Here is a 23820-nt window from a genome sequence, read left to right as displayed (position 1 = left end):
CACCGCCGCAAGCCTCTGTAGCCACGAGAAATCAATCTAGGCCATCTCTTGCACCCTGTCGGAGGGGGCCATCATCACTGGAGGCCATGGAGGAGGATCTCGGAGGGGCCATCATCGCCATGAAGGCCAAGGACCAGAGGGGGAACACCTCCCCATACAGGGGGGTGGCCATGGAGGAAGAAGCACAAGGGGGAGAACCTCTCCTCCTCTCTCTCGGTGGCGCCGGAGTGCCATCGGGAGGGGAATCATCGCCGCGATGATCGTCTTCATCAACATCACCATCATCATCACCATCCTCGTCTCTTTTACGCGGTCCACTCTCCCGCACCCCGCTGTTATCCCTACTTGAACATGGTGCTTTATGCCACATATTATGATCCAATGATGTGTTGTCATCCTATGATGTTTTGAGTAGATATCTTTTGTCTTTGGGTTGATTGATGATCTAGATTGGTATGAGTTGTATGTTTTATTTTGGTGTTGTCCTATTGTGCCCTCTGTGTCGCGCAAGCATGAGGGATTCCCGCTGTAGGGTGTTGCAATACGTTCATGATTCACTTATAGTGGGTTGCTTGAGTGACAGAAGCATAAACCCGAGTAAGGGGGTTGTTGCGTATGGGATAAAGGGGACTTGATATGTTAATGCTATGGTTGGGTTTTACCTTAATGATCTTTAGTAGTTGCGGATGCTTGCTAGAGTTCCAATCATAAGTGCATATGATCCAAGAAGAGAAAGTATGTTAGCTTATGCCTCTCCCTCATATGAAATTGTAATGATGACTACCGATCTTGTTAACAATTGCCTAGGATAATTCCGCACACCAACCCATCATTATTCCACACTCGCTATTTATAATATTTAGTAATATATTCTAACTTTATGATAACATCACCTACTTTTATATTTTAGCTCTCCGATATCATGCAAAGCTATCCTCTTCATACCCACAATGTAGTTTTATTTCTCGTTTCTAGTTGGAAGCAAACATTCAGTGTACGTAGAGTCGTATTAGTGGTAGATAGGACTCGAGAGAATATTGATCTTACCTTTAGCTCTTTGTGGGTTCGACACTCCATACTTATCACTTCCACCTTTGTAAATTGCTACGATGATTCCCTGCACTTGGGGATTATCAAGCTCTTTTCTGGCGCCGTTGCCAGGGAGCAATAGCGTGGGGTTGATATTCTCGTGTGTGCTTGTTTGCTTTCTTCACTAAGTAGTTTTTGTTTTCCATTTTAGTTTTGCTTAGATGTGGGTGAAACATACAAAAAAAATGAAAAAAATGAAAATACAAAAAGATGCACTTGCCTAATATGCCTAAAAAGTTTTTCAAAAAGAGAAGTGATTGGAAAGTTATGCATTGAAGAAGTGAAGGTCGACCTTGAGCACTTGTGTTCATGCTCATGGAAACAATGTAAAAAAAATCATGGAAGTTTCTCTGTAAATAATTATCCCCTTGTATATATTAATTGTATTATAAAAATAATGTGCCAAGCTTTGGTTTTAGGATGATTAGATTGCTTGTTTACTACGTGCAGTACAAAAACAGAAACTTTGGCTGTAGCGCGTGAATTTACATTTTTTTTACTGGAAGGTCAAATGGGTCTGAAACGTTTTGCACATTACCTATGTACAAAATTTTAAATTTTCATATTTTATTTAGAATTTTTGGAGTTACAAAAGTTTACTAAATCTCCAGATTACTACAGACTGTCCTGTTTTAGACAGATTCTGTTTTCTATGTGTTGTTCACTTATTTTGATGAATCTATGGGTAGTATCGGGGGGTATGAACCATGGTTAAGTTTGAATACAGTAGATAAAGTGCTAATATGAAATTGGAATGAGTTTGCAACAGTACCTAAAGGTAGTGATTTGCTTTATTATACTAACGGATCTCAAAAAGTTTTTGTTAAGTTTTGTGTGGATGAAGTGTTCGAAGAACGAGGAGTTACCTATGTGAGAAGAATAAAGAGAGGCAAGAGTTCAAGCTTGGGGATGCCCAAGTCACCCCAAGTAAATATTTCAAGGATAATCAAGCATCTAAGCTTGGGGAAGCCCCGGTTGGCATCCCATCTTTCTTCTTCAATAATTATCGGTATACCTCGGTTTTTGTTTTGTTCACATGATTTGTGTCATTTGTGTTTTTCTTTTTCTTTAGGAACCAGGCTAGTATGAGATAGCCATTCATTGATTTATAGAATGCTTCATGTGCTTCACTTATATCTTTTGAGTATGGTCTTATAGAATGCTCTTTGTGCTTCACTTAAATCTTTTGAGTATGGTTTTATATAATGCTTCGTGTGCTTCACTTATATATTTTGAGCTTGGATATTGGCTAGTCTATATTAATTGTAGAATTCTCCATGAAGTTCACTTATATCTTTTGGAGTATTAATAATACTATCATCTAAAGTGGATTTGAAAGAGTGTCAACTTTAGTTAGTAATGATTCCACTATTTCGGAAGAGGTTCCAATTGATTATGAGAACAAAGTTAGTATCTATGATGATTATTGTGATGACATGTATGCTATAAATAATAATGTTAACCATAAAACTTGTCATCATGATTTTAATTTTCAATTGGATTATGCCTCACATGACAGTTATTTTGTTGAGTTTGTTGCCACTATTCCGAATGAGAAGAATTCTGCTTATGTGGAGAGTAGTAAAATTTTCATGCTTGTAGATCATGAAAAGAATGCTTTATGGATGTTATATTGTTGAATTCTTTTATGATGCTACTTAAAATTATGACGAGGGAGGAATATATGCTTGTAGGAGTTGCAATAATATCAAGTTTCCTCTCTATGTGCTTAAAGTTTTGAAGTTATACTTGTTTTGCCTTCCTATGCTAGTTGATTCTTGTTCCTATAAATTCTCACAAAATACCTAGGCATAGGAAGTGGGTTATATTTAAATGTGCTAATCATATTCTTCATGATGCTCTCTTTATGTTTAAATTCTTATCTTTTATGTGAGCATCATTGAAATCATCATGCCTAGCTAAAAGGCATTAAAGAAAAGAGCTTGTTGGGAGACAACCCAATATTTACCCTTACTGTTGTTGTGTATTAACATGATTAAGCTACTGTACTAATCATGTTTTATAACTTTTGTTTCAATAAAGTGCCAAGTAAGACCTTTGGGAAGACTTGGGTGAAAGTTAATGTGATCTTGCTGTAAAAAACAGAAACTTTGCACTCACAAGATTAGCTGTCATTTTTTTATAGAAGAGTGCTTTTGAGTTGATTCCTTTTGAAGAAGATTAATAGACAAATTCCTCATGTCCACAAATTTATTTCATAATTTTTGGAGTAGCATAAGTATGGTTGATGTTCAGATCATTACAGACTATTCTGTTTATGACAGATTCTGTTTTCATTGCATAGTTAGCTTGTTTTCTAGTTTCTATGGCTTATATTGCTCAATATAAATTGTAGAAATGATATGGTACAGTAGGCATTGTGTGATAAAATTATGAATCTTGTCTTTTACAATACCGAAGTGAATTATTTACTCTTTATCATACTAACCCATCTCACGAAGTTCCGTTAAGTTTTGTGTGATTGAAGTTTTCAAGTTTCGAGTGAGATATCGATATGAGGAGAATAAGGAGTGGAAATACTCTAAGCTTGGGGATGCCCAAGGCACCCCAAGGTAATATTCAAGGAATACTCAAGCGCCTAACTTGGGGATTACTCGGAGCTATATTTTTATTCGTCACATGATATGTGTTTTGCTTGGAGCGTATTTTAAATTTTACTTGCTGTTTTAATAAAATAATTGGATCTGAAATCTTGAATGAAAAAGAATCCTCCCATGGCTAGTTAATTATTTGACTACTCAGTGTTCTTCATTTATATCTTTTTGGAGTAGTTTGTCATGTACTCACGTGCTTCACGTATATCTTATAAGTAAATGGTTGAATGAATTGAATATCATAAATATGAATTTATATATATATCATATGCTTATACCATGGGGAGTAATGACTTCACACATAATAAGTATAAGTAGTAAATTTATTGAAAGTTAGCAAACGTAGTATTGGTCACTTGAACAATTCATGAAAGAATATTGAAGGAAGAGAGATTTCACATATAAATATACTATCTTGGACATCTTTTGTAATTGTGAGAGCTCATTAAAATATGACATGTTAAAAGGTTGATGTTGGACAAGGAAGACAACTTAATGGGTTATGTTTTCCTATATCCGAAACGTTATATTGTCTTGGATCATCCAACATGTTGAGCTTTCCTTTCCCTCTCATGCTAGCCAAATTCTTTGCACCAAGTAGAAATGCTAATTGTGCTTCCAAACATCCCTTAAACTAGTTTTTCCATGAGAGTCCACCATACCTACCTATGGATTGAGTAAGATCCTTCAAGTAAGTTGTCATCAGTGCATGCAATAAAAATTGCTCCTTAAATATGTATGATCTATTAGTGCGAAGAAAATAAGCTTTATGCAAACTTGTGATAGGGAAGAAATAAAAGCGACGGACTGCATAATAAAGGTCTTTATCACAAGCAGCAATATAAAGTGACGTTCTTTTGCATTAAGATTTTGTGCATCCAACCATAAAATCGCATGACAACCTCTGCTTCCCTCTGCGAAGGGCCTATCTTTTACTTTTATCTTCTACCCTTATACAAGAGTCATGGTGATCATCACCTTTCCGTTTTACACTTATTCCTTTGGCAAGCACTTTGTGTTGGGATGATCCAAACATATATATATATATATATATCCACTTGGATGTAGGTTTTCACAAACTATTATTGTTGACATTACCCTTGAGGTGAAAGGTTGGGAGGCGAAACTATAAGCCCCTATCTTTCTCTATGACCGATTAAAACTTTGAACCCATAAATATCACATGAATGTTAGCAATTGTGAAAGATTAAATGATAGTTGAGTATGTGGAGTTTGCTGAACCAAAGCTCTTACATAGGCCCTTCCCAAAAATAAGATGAATCGCAATTGTTTGATGACTAAGAGCAATGTTTGTTAGTTTCAAGAAAGTTTATGATCTATACTTTAACATGTGAATAGCTTGTTACTTGATCATGAGAAGTTCTATGAGTTGAGCTACTGTTATGATATATAATGATGCTAGAAAAAGTGATTGAAACTATCATTGATCAAACTTAAGCACTTGCTAGCATTCACACTTCATAAATTATTTCTTTTATCATTTACCTACTCGAGGATGAGCAAGAATTAAGCTTGGGGATGCTGATACGTCTCCAACGTATCTTTAATTCATGAAGTATTCATGCCATGTTTACAATAGTATTATACAATTTTGGTATGATTGGATTAGAACTAACCCGGACTGACGCTGTTTTCAGCAGGACCACCGTGGTGTTGTTTTTGTGCAGAAATAAAAGTTCTCGGAATGCTCTAAAAATCAACGGAGAATTTTCCTAGAAAATATAAAAAAATAGTGGAACAAAAAGTTATCGGAGAGGAGTCCTGTGGGGCCCACGAGGGTGGGGGGCATGCCAACCCCCCTGGGGCGTGCCCCTGTGCCTCGTGGACTCCTCGAGGGCCCCCCTGACTTGTCCTCAACACCAACCTCTTCTATAACCTCCAGAAAATAACCTAGATCGTAAGTTCCGCCGCCGCAAGCCTCTGTAGCCACGAGAAATCAATCTAGGCCCTCTCTGGCACCCTGTCGGAGGGGGCCATCATCACCGGAGGCCATGGAGGAGGATCTCGGAGGGGCCATCATCGCCATGAAGGCCAAGGACCAGAGGGGGAACACCTCCCCATCCAGGGGGAGGCCATGGAGGAGGAAGCACAAGGGGGAGAACCTCTCCTCCTCTCTCTCGGTGGCGCCGGAGTGCCATGGGGAGGGGAATCATCGCCGCGGTGATCGTCTTCAACAACATCACCATCATCATAACCATCCTCGTCTCTTTTACGCGGTCCACTCTCTCGCACCCCGCTGTTATCCCTACTTGAACATGGTGCTTTATGCCACATATTATGATCCAATGATGTGTTTCCATCCTATGATGTTTTGAGTAGATATCTTTTTCTTTGGGTTGATTGATGATCTAGATTTGTATGAGTTGTATGTTTTATTTTGGTGCTGTCCTATTGTGCCCTCTGTGTCGCGCAAGCGTGAGGGATTCCCGTTGTAGGGTGTTGCAATACGTTCATGATTCGCTTATAGTGGGTTGCTTGAGTGACAGAAGCATAAACCCGAGTAAGGGGGTTGTTGTGTATGGGATAAAGGGGACTTGATATGTTAATGCTATGGTTGGGTTTTACCTTAATGATCTTTAGTAGTTGCGGATGCTTGCTAGAGTTCCAATCATAAGTGCATTTGATCCAAGAAGAGAAAGTATGTGAAAGCACAAGTGCTCCCTGGGTGGTTTTGGTAATTAATGTCAACATATCTCTTGTTGGACTAACACTTTTATCTAGTATGTTTCAGATAAGTTCAACAATGGAGTGGCATGGACTAAAGGATGTGGGAACTCCTTCAAGATGCTAAGGACAAAGGATTGGCTCAAGCTCCAAGCTCAAGACTCTTCATTTTATATTTTAGTGATCCAAGATCACATTGAGTCTATAGGAAAATCCAATACTATCAAGGAGGGATGAGGTGTTGCTTAATGATCTCTTGCTTCATGTGCTTAGTGATATGCTCCAAAACCCTCAGCTACTTTCCCACATCCACAAATGACCTAAACCCAAAGCCAAAATCGGTCACACCGATTCTTCCTATCCGGCGCCACCGATTCCAAAGGTCATAGCCACTGCCACAAACCCTAAGCGAATCGGTTCTACCGATAGGGATCTCGGTCTCACCGAGATGGGATTGTAATCTCTCTATGTAGGTCCATTGCCAAGATCGGTCTCACTGAGTTTGTGCAATCGGTACTACCGAGATTACAATGCAAACTTCCTGGTTAACTCATTACCAAAATCGGTCTCACCGAGTTTGTGTAATCGGTCAAACCGAGTTTGCCTGACCAACTCTCTGGAAAGCTTATTACCAAAATCGGTCTCACCGAGTTTCTGTAATTGGTCTTACCGAGATTACATTATGCCCTAACCCTAACAGAATCGGTCTTACCGAGTTGCATTTCGGTCCCACCGAAAATCCTAACGGTCACATTATTTTCTAAATCGGCCTGACCGAGTTTAACGATTCGGTCCCACCGAGTTTGGTAGATTGTGTGTAAGGTTAGATTTTGTGTGGAGGCTATATATACCCCTCCACCTCCTCTTCATTTGTGGAGAGAGCCATCAGAACAAACCTACACTTCCAACTTACCATTTCTGAGAGAGAACTACCTACTCATGTGTTGAGGCCAAGATATTCCATTCCTACCATATGAATCTTGATCTCTAGCCTTCCCCAATTTTCTTTCCACTCAAATCTTCTTTCCACCAGATCCAAAACCTATGAGAGAGAGTTGAGGGTTGGGGAGTGAGGGAGTCCTGGACTAGGGGGTGTCCGGATAGCCAGACTATCATCATCGGCCGGACTCCAAGACTATGAAGATACAAGATTGAAGACTTCGTCCCGTGTCCGGATGGGACTTTCCTTGGCGTGGAAGGCAAGCTTGGCGATACGGATATGTAGATCTCCAACCATTGTAACCGACTCTGTGTAACCCTAGCCCTCTCCGATGTCTATATAAACCGGAGGGTTTTAGTCCGTAGGACGAACAACCATTACAACAATCATACCATAGGCTAGCTTCTAGGGTTTAGCCTCCTTGATCTCGTGGTAGATCCACTCTTGTACTACCCATATCATCAATATCAATCAAGCAGGAGTAGGGTTATACCTCCATCGAGAGGGCCCGAACCTGGGTAAAAACATCGTGTCCCTTGTCTCCTGTTACCATCCGCCTAGACGCACAGTTCGGGACCCCCTACCCAAGATCCGCCGATTTTGACGCCGACAGGGAGACTATCATTTGAAGCACAAGAGCAAGGAGTTCATCATCAACGCACCATTTGTTACTTCTTGGAGAGTGGTGTCTCCTAGATTGGCTAGGTGTCACTTGGGAGCCTCCGACAAGATTGTGGAGTTGAACCAAGGAGTTTGTAAGGGCAAGGAGATCGCGTACTTCGTGAAGATCTACCGCTAGTGAGGCAAGTCCTTCGTGGGCGACGGCCATGGTGGGATGGACAAGGTTGCTTCTTCATGGACCCTTCGTGGGTGGAGCCCTCCGTGGACTCGCACAACTGTTACCCTTCGTGGGTTGAAGTCTCCATCAACGTGGATGTACGATAGCACCACCTATCGGAACCACGCCAAAAACATTCGTGTCTCCAATTGCGTTTGAATCCTCCAAACCCTTCCCTTTACTTTCTTGCAAATTGCATGCTTTACTTTCCGCTGCTCATATACTCTTTGCATGCTTGCTTGATATGTATTGTGAATGTTAAACTTGTGCCTAATCTCCACTTAAACTTAAGGAAACTCAAAAACTGCAACTTTGGTACTTAGTGTCTAATCACCCCCACTCTAGACACCTCTTCTCAAGGTCCTACAAGTGTTATCAGAGCTTTGGTCTCCATTGCCTTGGTTTAAACACCATTGGAGGAAGATGGATGAGTCTACTTTGGGGAGTCTTAGACATAGAGTGCCTATTCTTGATGGAGAGTATTTTCATGAGTGTAAAAATGAGATGCTTGTAATTTTCAATCAATATCATTTGAACAAGTACATTGCTAGCCCTTGTGCACCTTATGTTGATCCTATACATCCTACCCATGATGAGTCAATTGACATGATTAGGAATCTTAGAACTGCCGAACTTATCATTAGAGGATTGCCTAGAAACTTGATTGGATGCTTGCCTACTTTCAAGTGTGCCTACACTATATGGAAATTTCTTGAGAAACGATTTCCAGATTATTCCCTGAAAAATCTTGATGAAATTCTTCACAAGTCCATTGCTTTGAGTAAAATGAATTCTAGTGATCCTATGTTTGGTGATCGTCTATTTGAGCTTACAAACCTTATGCGTGCCAAAGGAAATGTTGGGATTATTAGTGATATTATTTCCGAATCTATAAAAATTCATAGGCAAGATCATTGTCAAACTCATTCTAATGAATCACCCTCTCTAGGATTTGATCCACCACATGACGATGTTGAACATGGATACTATGATGAGGATGATGATAGTGACTTCGATCTTGATGATGCAATGAGACATTTTGGTCTTATGGCAAATCTTCGAGGATATATGTCAGGAGGAAAGGAATGGGTTCTTGATATTGGATGTACCGATCACATGACCGGAGATAAAGACATGTTTCGTGAGCTTGCTGATAATGATAGTCCTCGAAAGTATGTCACTTTCGGTGACAACTCAAAGGGTAAGGTGGTTGGCCTCGGTAAGGTGGCCATATCACATGATAGCTCCATACAAAATGTTATGCTCGTTGAATCTCTTGGATACAACTTACTTTCAGTATCTAGACTTGCTGATTTCGGTTTCAATGTCTTATTTACTGAAGTAGATTGCCAAGTGTTTCGTCGAGAAAACCATAAAATGGTCTTTACCGGTGTGCGTAGAGGTGATCTATACATTGTTGATTTCACTAAAAAGGCTCAACCTAAAACTTGCTTCATTGCTAAATCCTCAAAAGGTTGGTTATGGCATAGATGACTAGGTCATGTTGGTATGTGAAACCTTGACAAGCTTATTAAAGGAAATCATATCCTTGGAGTTAACGATGTCATATTTGATAAGGATAGACTTTGCAGTGCTTGTCAAGCAGGTAAACAGGTTGGAGGAAGGAATCCCGTGAAGAACATCATGACCACAAGGAGGCCACTGGAGCTACTACACATGGATCTCTTTGGTCCCAACTCTTACAAGAGTCTCGGTGGAAATTCTTTTGGTCTAGTTATAGTTGATGATTTTTCAAGATTTACGTGGGTGTTCTTTCTCGATGATAAATCGCAGGTCCAAAAGATCTTCAAAAACTTCGCTAGGAAGGCCCAAAATCAACTTGAAGTGAAGATCAAGAAGGTTCGCAGCGACAATGGAACGGAGTTCAAGAACGCAAATGTGGACACCTTTCTTGACGAAGAAGGGATTTCACACGAGTTCTCGACTACGTACACACCTCAAAAAAACGGAGTTGTTAAGAGGAAGAACCGGACACTCATCGAAATGGCGAGAACGATGCTTGATGAGTACAAGACGCCGAAGCACTTTTGGGCAGAAGTGGTCGAGACAGCTTGTCATGCAACAAATCGCTTGTATCTTCACAAGCTACTCGGCAAGACGGCATACGAGCTCCTCACCGGTAACAAACCCCAAGTTGGATACTTTCGAGTATTCGGCTCAAAGTGCTACATTCTTGATAAGCATCGTCGCTCTAAATTTGCTCCTAAATCTCATGAAGGTTTCCTACTAGGTTATGGCTCAAACTCTCACACTTACCATATCTACAACAATTTCACCCGAAAGGTTGAAGAGACGGTAGATGTGAAGTTTGATGAATCTAACGGCTCGCAAGTAGAGCAATTGCCAATTGATGTAGGAGACAAAGATCCTTCGGAAGCAATCCAAGACTTGTCTATTGGCAAGGTTCGTCCAACGGAGATGAAGGAGAGTACCTCGTCCGTCCAAGTGGAAGCTTCTACTTCACGACAAGGTGAACCAAGAGTTGACACAGAAGCATCCACAAGTGGGACACACCAAGATGAAGAAAACGAGGAAGTGCATCAAGATGAACGTCAACAACCTCCTTCTCCACCACGACAAGAGAACGACAACGCCAACAATGAAGAAGGCCAAGAAGAAGAACAAGATGAAGAAGATGTTCAACGAAGATCCAAGCAAAAGCTTTCATGAGTTCGACCAAGAATTGCTAAAGATCATCCCGTCGAGCAAATCTACAATGATATTCAAACCGGGAGAATCACTCGCTCTAAAACTCGTTTAGCCAACTTTTATGAAAACTATTCTTTCATCTCTATCATTGAACCTATGAAGGTTGAAGAAGCATTGGAAGATCCGGATTGGATAAATGCCATGCATGAAGAGCTACACAACTTTGAGAGGAACCAAGTTTGGACATTGGTTGAGAAGCCCGACAACAACCACAACGTCATCGGTACCAAATGAGTGTTTCGCAACAAGCAAGATGAAGATGGACAAGTAGTTCGCAACAAAGCACGTCTCGTCGCCCAAGGCTACACACAAGTCGAAGGTATGGACTATGGTGAGACTTATGCTCCCGTTGCTAGACTTGAGTCCATTCGCATCTTACTTGCCTATGCTAATCATCATGATATCACCTTGTACCAAATGGACATTAAAAGTGCTTTTCTAAATGGTGAAATAGAGGAGGAAGTTTATGTTAATGAACCTCCCGGCTTTTTCAATCCTAAGAAACCCAATCATGTTTACAAACTTCACAAAGCTCTTTATGGTGTTAAACAAGCTCCTAGAGCATGGTATAAATGCTTGACCAAGTTCCTTATTGAAAAAGGCTTTGAAATTGGGAAAATTGATTCTACTCTTTTTACTAAAGGGTTAATGGAGAACTATTTGTGTGCCAAATCTATGTTTATGATATTATATTTGGTTCAACTAACCCTCGTTTTAGTGAAAAGTTTGGGAAGGTAATGTTGGAAAAGTTTGAGATGTCTATGATGAGTGAGCTCAAATTCTTTCTTGGGTTGCAAATCAAGCAAACTAAGGAAGGTACCTTTGTTTCTCAAATGAAGTACACCAAGGACTTACTCAAGAAGTTCAATATGCAAGAATGCAAAGGTATGTCTACACCCATGCCTACTAGTGGACATATTGATTTGACCAAAGATAGTGAACCAGGTGATCAAAAGGTTTATCGCTCTATGATTGGTTCATTGTTATATCTATGTGCTTCATGTCTCGATATCATGCTAAGTGTGTGCATGTGTGCACGATATCAAGCTGCTCATAAGGAATGTCATCTTAAGGCCGTGAAAAGGATAGTGAGATACTTAATCCATACACCAAACTTTGGCATTTGGTATCCTAAGAGGGCCTCTTTCGATCTTGTTGGCTATTCCGACTCGGACTATGCCAGAAACAAGGTTGATAGAAAGTCCACTTCGGGTAGATATCTTGTGTCTTGGTCCTCCAAGAAACAAAACTCGGTATCCTTATCCACCGCCGAAGATGAATATATTGCCGCTGGTTCATGTTGTGCTCAATTACTTTGGATGACCCAAACTCTTAAAGATTATGGGATATATGTGAGACATGTTCCATTGCTTTGTGACAATGAAAGTGCTATCAAAATTGGTCATAATCCTGTGCAACATTCTCGAACTAAGCATATTGAAATTCGTCATCATTTCATTCGAGATCATGTTGCTAAGGGTGACATTGATCTTAAGTATGTTCGCACCGAAAAGCAATTAGCGGATATATTCACTAAACCTCTTGATGAGAAAGTGTTTTACAGGTTAAGAGGAGAACTGAACATCATTGATGCTTCAAACTTGGAGTAGAAACTCCATTGGATACATGCAAGACATGAGCTTATGACTAATCCTTGATATTTCTCTTATGATGAAAATATTATGTCTTGGATATATTTGTATCTTGCATGTTATCTAACCCTTGTAGGTACTTGGTGGAATCAAATTCCATGAGATTGTAATCTACTCACATCTTGAGCAATCTCTACATCACCAAGTCTCTACACTATGGTGGTTGAAGACAAGGAAGCACGGAACCACTCAAACATATCCTTTGACAAATTCTCTATTGAGCTTCATGATTGTCATTTTTGGATACACAAGTGCTCTTCCTTGCAAGAACTAACCCATGTAGGTAGATGGACTTAAATTCCAAGTGGTGCTCCAAATTCTTGATGAGCTACATCAACCTTGAGCAACTCACACAAGTTCAACTACATGGACAACACCACCAACCAAGGTATGTTATTCCATCTTAGAGAAGCTTTACTCCAAGTCATGAGCTAAAGCAACTTGACAAGATGTGAATACATCAAGATGCTTAAACGAAAAATGGCAACCCCATTTTGAGCTTAAACGATGAGTATGACCTATGATCAAGTGATCTCACTTGACTCCTATGTCAATATACTCTAACATAGGTGACTTTGTCGCCGACCATCTCTAGATGAGTTCTCTCGTGTTCTTTTCTGTGTTTTTGCATTTGTCACATGCATATTTGTTTCCCCTTTCAAAAAAAACTTCATTTAGATTTCTTTCTTTTTGCTCTGCATTTTCTGCATCACATTCATTGCACATCTTTCAGTAAATTCCTTGCAAATCTTTGTGAGATCTTACTAGTCTAAGTGAGCTGAGGTGACAGGTGTTTTCTCTAAGATAACTCGGTTTCACCGATTTGTTATTTTCGGCCCAACCGAATCCTTTCGGTACAACTGAAGCATACCACTCGGTGCCAATGATTTCACATCAGGAAAACAGTTTGCCACATATTCTATGTTTCTACTGATCCAGCTCCACTCAATGAATCTTGTCCTCTACAAGCGACACATTTTTATCATTGCTTTGTGCTGTGTCTCAAGGACCAAAACCATTCGACGGATTCCAGAAAACCCTTCTTGGAAATTGATGTCAAAGGGGGAGAGAGATTACATCAAAGCTTATCATTTAGAAAGAGATCCTTAAGGGGGAGAGAGATCTTCAAGGGGAGAGAGAGATCTCCAGGGGGAGAGAATACTTAAGTAGAAAGTATTTCTCAAGGATCCCAGATGCTTGGTGTCCAAGAGGAGAGATGCTCGCATGTCTTCTTGAGGGGAGAGACATGTTCATATGATCTGTTGTGCCTATTTGCATTAGCATACATTAGCTCTGATCATCATTCATATCTTTCAGCTCTGATTTTTCAGCTCTGATTTTCTATTCCCTATCTTCTCCCAGTATCCCATGCTAGATTCAGGGGGAGCAAGACATCTAAGGGAAATAAATCATTTAAATTCATTGCATATCTTTATTCTTGGGGACATGTCTAATCCAATGTGGTACTTAGTACTCACTCTCTACATGTCATCCCAGTCTTGGTATTCTTGTGGTTTCTTTTGTTTGCTCTGGCTGGTAGGTGCATCTGTGTTATCTAACCTTATTTGCGCAGGTTCATTCCATCCTAAGCCAACTCAAGACTACAAGGTAAGTATATGCATCAAAATCATGTGTATGAGGAATTCTTGCTGATGTACATACTGTTTGCAAGAAGGACTCATGAACATGAAGGTATTGTCCTTAATATTCTTTGCTCTGATGCATATGACCAAGATACATGTAACACATTGCCTGCTCTATCATGGTTATGCTCTCACATGCCTCTATATTCCATATTCACATGATTGCATACATGTAGGGGGAGCCTATGTTTGTTACATGTCTTTCCAAAGCTTTACTTGCTATTCCTTATATCTTTATCTAAAGCTTTGATGTATGTTGCCATCAATTACCAAAAAAGGGGAGATTGAAAGCACAAGTGCTCCCTGGGTGGTTTTGGTAATTATTGTCAACATATCTCTTGTTGGACTAACACTTTTATCTAGTATGTTTCAGATAAGTTCAACAATGGAGTGGCATGGACTAAAGGATGTGGGAACTCCTTCAAGATGCTAAGGACAAAGGATTAGCTCAAGCTCCAAGCTCAAGACTCTTCATTTTATATTTTAGTGATCCAAGATCACATTGAGTCTATAGGAAAAGACAATATTATCAAGGAGGGATGAGGTGTTACTTAGTGAGCCTCTTGCTTCATGTTCTTAGTGATATGCTCCAAAACCCTCAGCTACTTTCCCACATCCACAAATGACCTAAACCCAAAGGCAAAATCGGTCACACCGATTCTTCCTATCCGGCGCCACCAATTCCAAAGGTCATAGCCACTGCCACAAACCCTAAGCGAATCGGTTCTACCGATAGGGATCTCGGTCTCACCGAGATGGGATTGTAATCTCTCTGTGTATGTCCATTGCCAAGATCGGTCTCACCGAGTTTGTGCAATCGGTACTACCGAGATTACAATTCAAACTTCCTGGTTAACTCATTACCTAAATCGGTCTCACCGAGTTTGTGTAATCGGTCAAACCGAGTTTGCCTGACCAACTCTCTGGAAAGCTTATTACCAAAATCGGTCTCACCGAGTTAGTGTAATCGGTCTTACCGAGATTACGTTATGCCCTAACCCTAAGCGAATCGGTCTTACCGAGTTGCATTTCGGTCCCACCAAAAATCCTAACGGTCACATTATTTGCTAAATCGGCCTGACCGAGTTTAACGATTCGGTCCCACCGAGTTTGGTAGATTGTGTGTAATGGTTAGATTTTGTGTGGAGGCTATATATACCCCTCCACCTCCTCTTCATTCGTGGAGAGAGCCATCAGAACAAACCTACACTTCCAACTTACCATTTCTGAGAGAGAACTACCTACTCATGTGTTGAGGCCAAGATATTCGATTCCTACCATATGAATCTTGATCTCTAGCCTTCCCCAAGTTGCTTTCCACTCAAATCTTCTTTCCACCAGATCCAAAACCTATGAGAGAGAGTTGAGTGTTGGGGAGACTATCATTTGAAGCACAAGAGCAAGGAGTTCATCATCAGCGCACCATTTGTTACTTCTTGGAGAGTGGTGTCTCCTAGATTGGCTAGGTGTCACTTGGGAGCCTTCGACAAGATTGTGGAGTTGAACCAAGGAGTTTGTAAGGGGAAGGAGATCGCCTACTTCGTGAAGATCTACCGCTAGTGAGGCAAGTCCTTCGTGGGCGACGGCCATGGTGGGATAGACAAGGTTGCTTCTTCGTGGACCCTTCGTGGGTGGAGCCCTCCGCGGACTTGCGCAACCGTTACCCTTCGTGGGTTGAAGTCTCCATCAACGTGGATTTACGATAGAACCACCTATCGGAACCACGCCAAAAACATTCGTGTCTCCAATTGCGTTTGAATCCTCCAAACCCTTCCCTTTACTTTCTTGCAAATTGCATGCTTTACTTTCCACTGCTCATATACTCTTTGCATGCTTGCTTGATATGTATTGTGAATGTTAAACTTGTGCCTAATCTCCACTTAAACTTAAGGAAACTCAAAAACTGCAACTTTGGTACTTAGTGTCTAATCACCCCCCCTCTAGACACCTCTTCTCAAGGTCCTACAGTATGTTAGCTTATGCCTCTCCCTCATATGAAATTGCAATGACGACTATCGATCTTGTTAACAATTGCCTAGGATAATTCCGCACACCGACCCATCATTATTCCACACTCGCTATTTATAATATTTAGTAGCAATATATTCTAACTTTATGATAATAACACCTACTTTTATATTTTAGCTCTCCGATGTCATGCAAAGTTATCCTCTTCATACCCACAATGTAGTTTTATTTCTCGTTTCTAGTTGGAAGCAAACATTCGGTGTATGTAGAGTCGTATCAGTGGCAGATAGGACTTGAGAGAATATTGATCTTACCTTTAGCTCTTTGTGGGTTCGACACTCCATACTTATCACTTCCACCTTTGGAAAAGCTATGATGATTCCCTGCACTTGGGGATTATCAGATCCCCATCCAGAAAATATTTTTCCTTAAGGATCAAGGCACATAATAAATCTGGGTTGTCAATGAGCTTCGAAGCCTGTTTAGCCAAGAAAGCAGGATTGAAATAGAGGATATCTCTAAAACCCATGCCACCTTACTTCTTTGGGATGCACATCTTCCACCATGCAAACCAGTGCGGCCTCTTGTGTGTTGCATCATCACCCCACCAAAAATGAGATATCACATCTGTGATTCCTTTGCTAAAAAATTAGGAATTTTAGAGATGGAAATCGCATACGTTCGTATAGCTTGAGCAACAGACTTAACTAGAACCTATTTACATCCTGAAGATAAGCATTTCTCCTTCCAACCAGTGAGTTTCAAAATTACCCGATTAATTAAATACTCAAAACTATCACTTTTATGAAGTCCAAGTGTCGCAGGGAGTCCCAGATACTTATCATTCAAACCTTTCATTGTTGTAAATATGCCCTAGAGGCAATAATATTGTATTATTATATTTCCCTATTCATAATTAAGAGTTTATATTCTATGTTATAACTGCTATGATCTTGGAATGTGTGATTCAGTGAAAAACTCATATGCACGTGTGGAATGATAAACGATAAATAAAAGGTTCCTAGTCTTGCCTCTAAGATTAGCTCAACTGTTGTTGGTGATCATGTTTTCCGAATCTTAGGATATTGTTAAGTGTAATGATGATCCTAAAACAACATTGAGATTAAGACGTTAGGAGAATGATCATATTGAGCTGACCCAAACTTGTTTTTTAGGAATTGGATTAATATCATATGTATTCAATTGTAATAATATGGAGTGTTAACATGTGATATTGCTCCTTATACCATGAGAGTATCACGGTCACTTCTTATGGAAGATGGGCTCTGGGGTTGCTCAAACGTCACCGGTAACACGGTGATCCTAACGACAACTTACAGGTTCATCGGTAAGTTTGACAAGTGTTCGGATAACTCAAGAGTGGGATTTGCTCCTCCGATGATGGGGATATATTCTTAGGGCCCTCCTGGTGTGACGGCATTGATCATCATCTGGCCAGACACACGCGACTTCGTCACGGGGATGCCTGAACACAATAACAAGAAAGATGAACAAAGCCGGTAACGAGGATTTCGGTATAGCGAGCATGGTGGTGACTCGGAAGGATACCGATGCATCCCAAGTTTTGTGAGGTATTTCAAAGCAAAGGGACACATGATAACCAAAGGTTCACTCGAATATCATTCATGTGCTCATAGGGACCGATACGGACGTCCACTGTCCCGATGCCAGTCATTAAACAAATGGTTTCATTCATGTATGTGGTTTATCAAACCTATGGGGTCACAAGCTTAAGGCAATCACGATCTATTGAGTGTTAGTAGGACAAGATTCATGAGAATATATTTGTGGAATTGTTTCATGAATATTCAGAATAGTTCTGAGAGTATCCAGAAGCGTTTCGGGGTCACCAGAAGGGTTTCAGAGAGTATCGGGTAATACCGGGTATTACCGATAAATTATATATAGGTGGAAAATGTTTCCGGAGATGTTAAAAATATATATAATTGTCTATAGGTATTTAGAACATTTTATATTTGATTTATATATCAACGGGCCTTAAAGCCAAGAGGTGGAAGGCAACTTGGGCCAAGAAGGCCCAAGTGGGAAAGTGCCTCCCTTCCCTAAGGAAGGGGGCCGAATTGGAGGTGGGAGGAGCCCAACTCGTCCTCCCTTGGCCGTCCAAAGGGGACGGACTTTCCCTCCCTTGCGGTGCCCCTCCTCTCCCCTCCAACCTATATATACTAGAGGATTTCCACCCTTTGGACATACAAGTTTTTGAGCCTCCTCGAGTTCCTCTAGTTCTTATTCTAGTTGGTCCTAATTGACTAGTTAGAGCTTAGCTAATCCTCTTGCCCGCATTATTAGATGTCCAATGTGGTTCTAATCTCCTCCCTCCGATTATCTTGCAATTATTTGCTCTGGATGGTGAAGCACTACCGGATCGTGAAGGCTACACGCTTGCAACCAAGTAGGGAGGTCATGCTTTCGGTCTTCAGTTTGAGGGATCATTCATGGGCGGCACAAGGGATTGTTCATCGATGGTTCGAGGGACTCCAAGTACGGTCTACACCGACATGTTCTTCTTCCGCTGCAACTCGGTGACGGTAACGATCGTGATCCCACCCATTATGCATCTTCATATCGATCTTGGGTGATCGTAGGTGTGAATTTTTTGATTTCTAATATGTTTCCCAATAGTGGCATCATGAGTGGTTTTTATGAGAAGATGCATGTTGCGATATAGATCACATGTGATTGTGAGGGTTGATGTTCTTTCTATGCTTCCCTCGAGTGTTGCTTTGGTTCAATTCATCGACAACATGGTGTCGCTTTGTTACAAGGTTCTGACAATCGATCGGCTCTGGTTGTCGATGATCTGCTAAAAGTTCCTTGGGCTTCACCATAGTTGAGAATAGTGAACCATCGTCTACACAAGAGGGTGCAGAAGATGGATGATCTTCTAGGGGTCACACGTATTAATGAAGTTTCAATACAAAAAAATACACTTCCGTGATGATACGTGTTTGTCACAGTAGGTCACGTTTTCTGTCATGCATGTACATCCATGACGATTTTATGACAGAATCAAGATAGTCATACCTGTGCTGTCGTAGAAGTGTTCCATGACATTACCAAAATTATCATCACGGAAGTGTCCACTTCCATGACAAGAAATGGCGCGTCATGAAAGTGCTTTCGTCAAGGGTGACCGACACATGGCATCCATCGTAACGGGTCGCCGTTAAGCTATCGGGTCCGGTTTTCGATCCAATAACCCATTAACATCCCTGACCAACGAGGATTTTCCACGTGTAAAATTCTCATTGGGCGGAGGAAACACGTGTTGGCTCACCGTTGGGACAGATGTCATCCACTCATTGGACAGGAGGCGCCTATGATAGGTCAACACGTGGCACGACCCAACACTAGCCCATTCCGGTGAAAAAGGTTGTCCTAGTAAAAATCAGCAGGCCGGCCCATATAAGGCCTACTTGTGTCAGGTCCATTTAAGCCCACGGCCCATACGAGATGTGCCAATTCGGCCCGTCAACGGCCCATTAAAGATTTGACACCATTGCAGCCCATCGTCAGTTCGAGCCTGTTAACAGCCCACTATATATTTGGGCTCAATATCGGCCCAATGTGATTTCGGCCTGTTAACGACCCATTCAAGGGATGGGCCAATTTTCAGGATGTACATCTTTCGTCCTTTTAGCGACCCATTTAAGTGTTGGGCTAATTTCCGACCCGGTGTGTCTTTTAGCCTGTTGACGGCCCATAAATGAGTGGAGCCATTTGTAGTCAGACCTGAGTTTTGGCCTTTTAGCGACCCATTTAGGTGTTGGGCCAATTCCTGGCCTGGTGTGCCTTTCAACCTGGTGACGACCCATAAATGAGTTGGGCCATTTGTAGTCGGACCTGAGTTTTGGCCTTTTAACGACCCATGCTCTTCATGGTTCAATACCATCCCGGTTTCTTTTTCGGCCTGCTAAAGGCCCACAACACAGTTGGTCCATATACAGTACGACCTGAGTTTCGGCCTCTTAGCGGCCCATGCTCTTCATGGTCCTGTACCAGCCCACTTTCTCTTTCGGCCTGCTAAAGGCCCACAGTATTGTTGGGCCATATGTAGCCTGACCTTAGTAATGACCTGTTAACGGCCCGTGAAATCAAATGGGCCCACCTATTTCCCGCTTCGATGTCGGTCTGTTAAAGACCCGGGAGGTAAGAGGGCCAACCATTAACATGGGCCTGGTAATGGCCCATTAACTTAATGGCCCACTAAAGTTCGCACATGTCTTTAGGCCAAATTAGATAATTTGAGCCCATTACAACGAGCAATTATGCACAGGACCAAAACCGAACAAGCAAAGGTACGACATACAGGGAAAAACATTGCACATCCAGCATATATTACAGGAAATTACATCCACTAGGCAATCAAAGATTTATGCCAGTGCAAATAAATGAACAGAACCTAACGATCTACAACGTCACAATCTGCAACCTCAGCGCGGATGACGCCCATAAGCATGTGGGCAAGTTCTTGCTGCTTTGCTACACTGTCTCTGAAAACATTGATCAGTTGTTGTTGCGCACGAATGTGCACCTCTGATTCCTCCCCATTTCCATCATTGCTTCATCCATTAATTGGTTCACAAACGTACATTTTTGTTGTTGCATTTGAGACAGAGGAAACTGAACAGATTCAGATAGCGATTTTGGTAGGCTTGTATTATTGATAGTGGATAGTGTCTCGACCACTGCATCATAACATAAATTAGGAGGGGAGCCGAACAGATTAATCATGAGTTATTGCCATATTACCTGGCCTAGATTTATTGGAAAGAAACAACGAGGTTGCCTTGCTGTTTTCAGAGTTTGTCTTCTTATCTTCAGCAGCATGCACCAAATTAACACACTAGCATTGCTATCATTGGCCAAGTCAGATAATAGGAAAGCAACATTGACACAACGAACGTTTGGGCAACTAACCTACACCAAATTAACACTATATGGAACATCTATCATTAGCCAGGTAAGGTAATACAAAAGCAACATTGACACAATGAATGAATGGGCAACCAGAGCAGCACTAAAATTCAGTAATGTGCATGATATGAGATAGTACACTCATGCAGCTCAGTATGCAAAACTACCAGGCAGTTTTCCTTACAAAAACCAACATTGGCGCCTTTAACATTTTGCTACAACTAATTTTAGATCAGATAAAGGTTGGATTCACGCCGGTTAACAAAATACATGCTGATGTAAAAATATAGTGATATACAACAGGTACTTACATCAGCATTGGAGCACAGAGAATTCCCGCAAGATATTTTCCTCGAATATGATCGCAATGGAGGAAGTCTTGTATCGTTTAACCTTATTTTCTAAAAGAGAGATGGGTAAAAAACATGTAGAAAATATGATCAGAATGCTATAAAATTTCATGATGCAAGGATACGCACATGCTTCTTAGAATGGAGTTGACATTCTTTTGCTGGACTGGAGCGGACTAGTTCTTTGGCCACTGGAATCTGCTTATTATCAATGGGAGTTGGGTTTCTCTGTGTTGGAGCAGTATCTATGAAAACTAGAGTTGGTTTATTATCTCCTGTCATTTGGATCTTTTGCAAAGACCTGGTTTGTAACCCTTCAGATTCTAACATAGCCGTCTTCCCCTTGCATGCCTTATATAGAAGAATGGTGCTTCAATTATAAAACATGCTACAACAGAGATGGAATAGGTACTGAAGAATAGAAAGGCATGACATATTGACATGTATTCCCTCCATTCGGAAATAAATGGATGGGTCTAGGCGTATTTCAGTTCTAGATAATCCAGTTTTATCCATTTCTGTGACATGTAATCCAGACGGAGGGAGTATGATGTAAGAGCTAGGGATACGACAGGACAACAGTGTAAAAAAACACTACTTGAATGTAAAACAGTATGCTAGCGGAATACATACAGAAAAACAGTAAGGCAACATATGCATGTATGATTGGGAAACTAAGATGGCATTGCAAGAGACCACTAGAACAACACTTCAATGTAAAAAAAGAACATGGTATGGTAGACAGATGAAGTACATAATGATTAGTAATAATGCATAAGATATTTAGAAGCATGATGTCCAAACTAAGAAGATGGCATTGCAATAGAGTAGAATGATAGTACTTGAATTTGAAAACATGTTAGCATGAATGGAATAGGTACTGAAAAACAGGAAGGCATGCCATATTTACATGCATGATCAGTAGGCTAGCACAAGGCATTGCAATGGAGTAGGTGCACTCCAGGACATTATATGCATGATGTAACCATATCAAGGGCCAAGTAAGATCAAGGACCTTGTGGGATGAATAGGATTCATCATCTTTCTGCAAGTCTTGTGAAGAACTGCCTTTACATGTTCCATCATATTTGGTATCATTGACGTCAACTTTGTTGGCCGTTACATTGCTCCATGAGGTTCTTGTGCATAAATCAGTGTGTGCAATTATATCTGACATGTATGGAAGACAACTAGTAGTTAGATTTATGTAATGAGTGCCTGTAGGAGACGACATAAATAGTAGGACTGTGGTTAACTAGCAGCAACAGGTCTTAAAAACTAAAGGGAGAACACAGATGAAAGCTACAGAATATGTACCGTTTGTACTCGAGATTAACTAGATGGCACACAAAAGTATTAAAGAACAACATAGGTAATGCTAGAAGTGGTATAATACTATAATCACCAGCCTGTGGGATAGCATTGGCTGATGAATGATAACTATGGAACAACGTTACCTAAAGAACAAGTCTCTTAGCTGAACTATGGAACATCGTTAACTCCTGAACAAGACCCATAAGAGATCAGCATGAATATACAATGAAATGTGATAATCTATTTTCCATGCTTAGATGAATAACAAAGCCATAAATGTTGCACACAAGTAAGATGAGGGTACAACCTATCTGGCCGCCATCCATAGGAGTGAGCATCATGTGCTGACTTGTCGATGGCCCTGCAGTTGTTGTGGCTGTCCATGTCGGGCATGAGCATTCGATGCAGGGAACTGTTGAGTGGGGACTATAGCTCCCTTCTGGTGTATGCTTTCCTTGTTGGAGCAGCTACCGTTAGTCGGAAGACGGTGTGGCTGAAGATGCAGAAAACACATAATGTTAAGAACAACACATCTCTTTGATCTGAAGAAATGCCCTAAGAGATCAACAACAAGGTACGAGAGTGGTCACACGTCTGTTGACTGAAGACTAAATTGGGGTCACACAATTTTATTTTATTTTGGTACTGTCCGATCTACGCCGGGTGGCTTGATGGTCGTCTTGTGCCTCCCGGCTGACACCGTTCGGAATCTTCCCCAAAGAGCCAGCGACCAACAGTAGAGCAGCCTGCCTCTGCCGTCCGTGGCCCCGACCAAAACCCCGCTCCCCGCCCCACCGCACTGTCGTGGTTGTGCCACCCCCGGGCCAATCCACAAAGACTCGCCGTCATCCAGATCCGGCGGCGGCAGTACCTTCAACCCACGCAACTCTAAGATAGCCATCTAAGCGTTGCTTCCGCAGTGAACTTGCACCCCCACACCCTTACGTTAGACACCAGCCAACCGGCAGCCTAGGAGCTCCGCTGCCTCGAGGGGTGGTGCCTCCCATTGGGAATCGATTGACCCAGAATAAAAATTCAGA

Source organism: Triticum dicoccoides, chromosome 7B (assembly GCF_002162155.2).
Source record: "Triticum dicoccoides isolate Atlit2015 ecotype Zavitan chromosome 7B, WEW_v2.0, whole genome shotgun sequence".
Classification (NCBI taxonomy): Eukaryota; Viridiplantae; Streptophyta; class Magnoliopsida; order Poales; family Poaceae; genus Triticum; species Triticum dicoccoides.
This window is presented reverse-complemented; position numbering follows the sequence as displayed.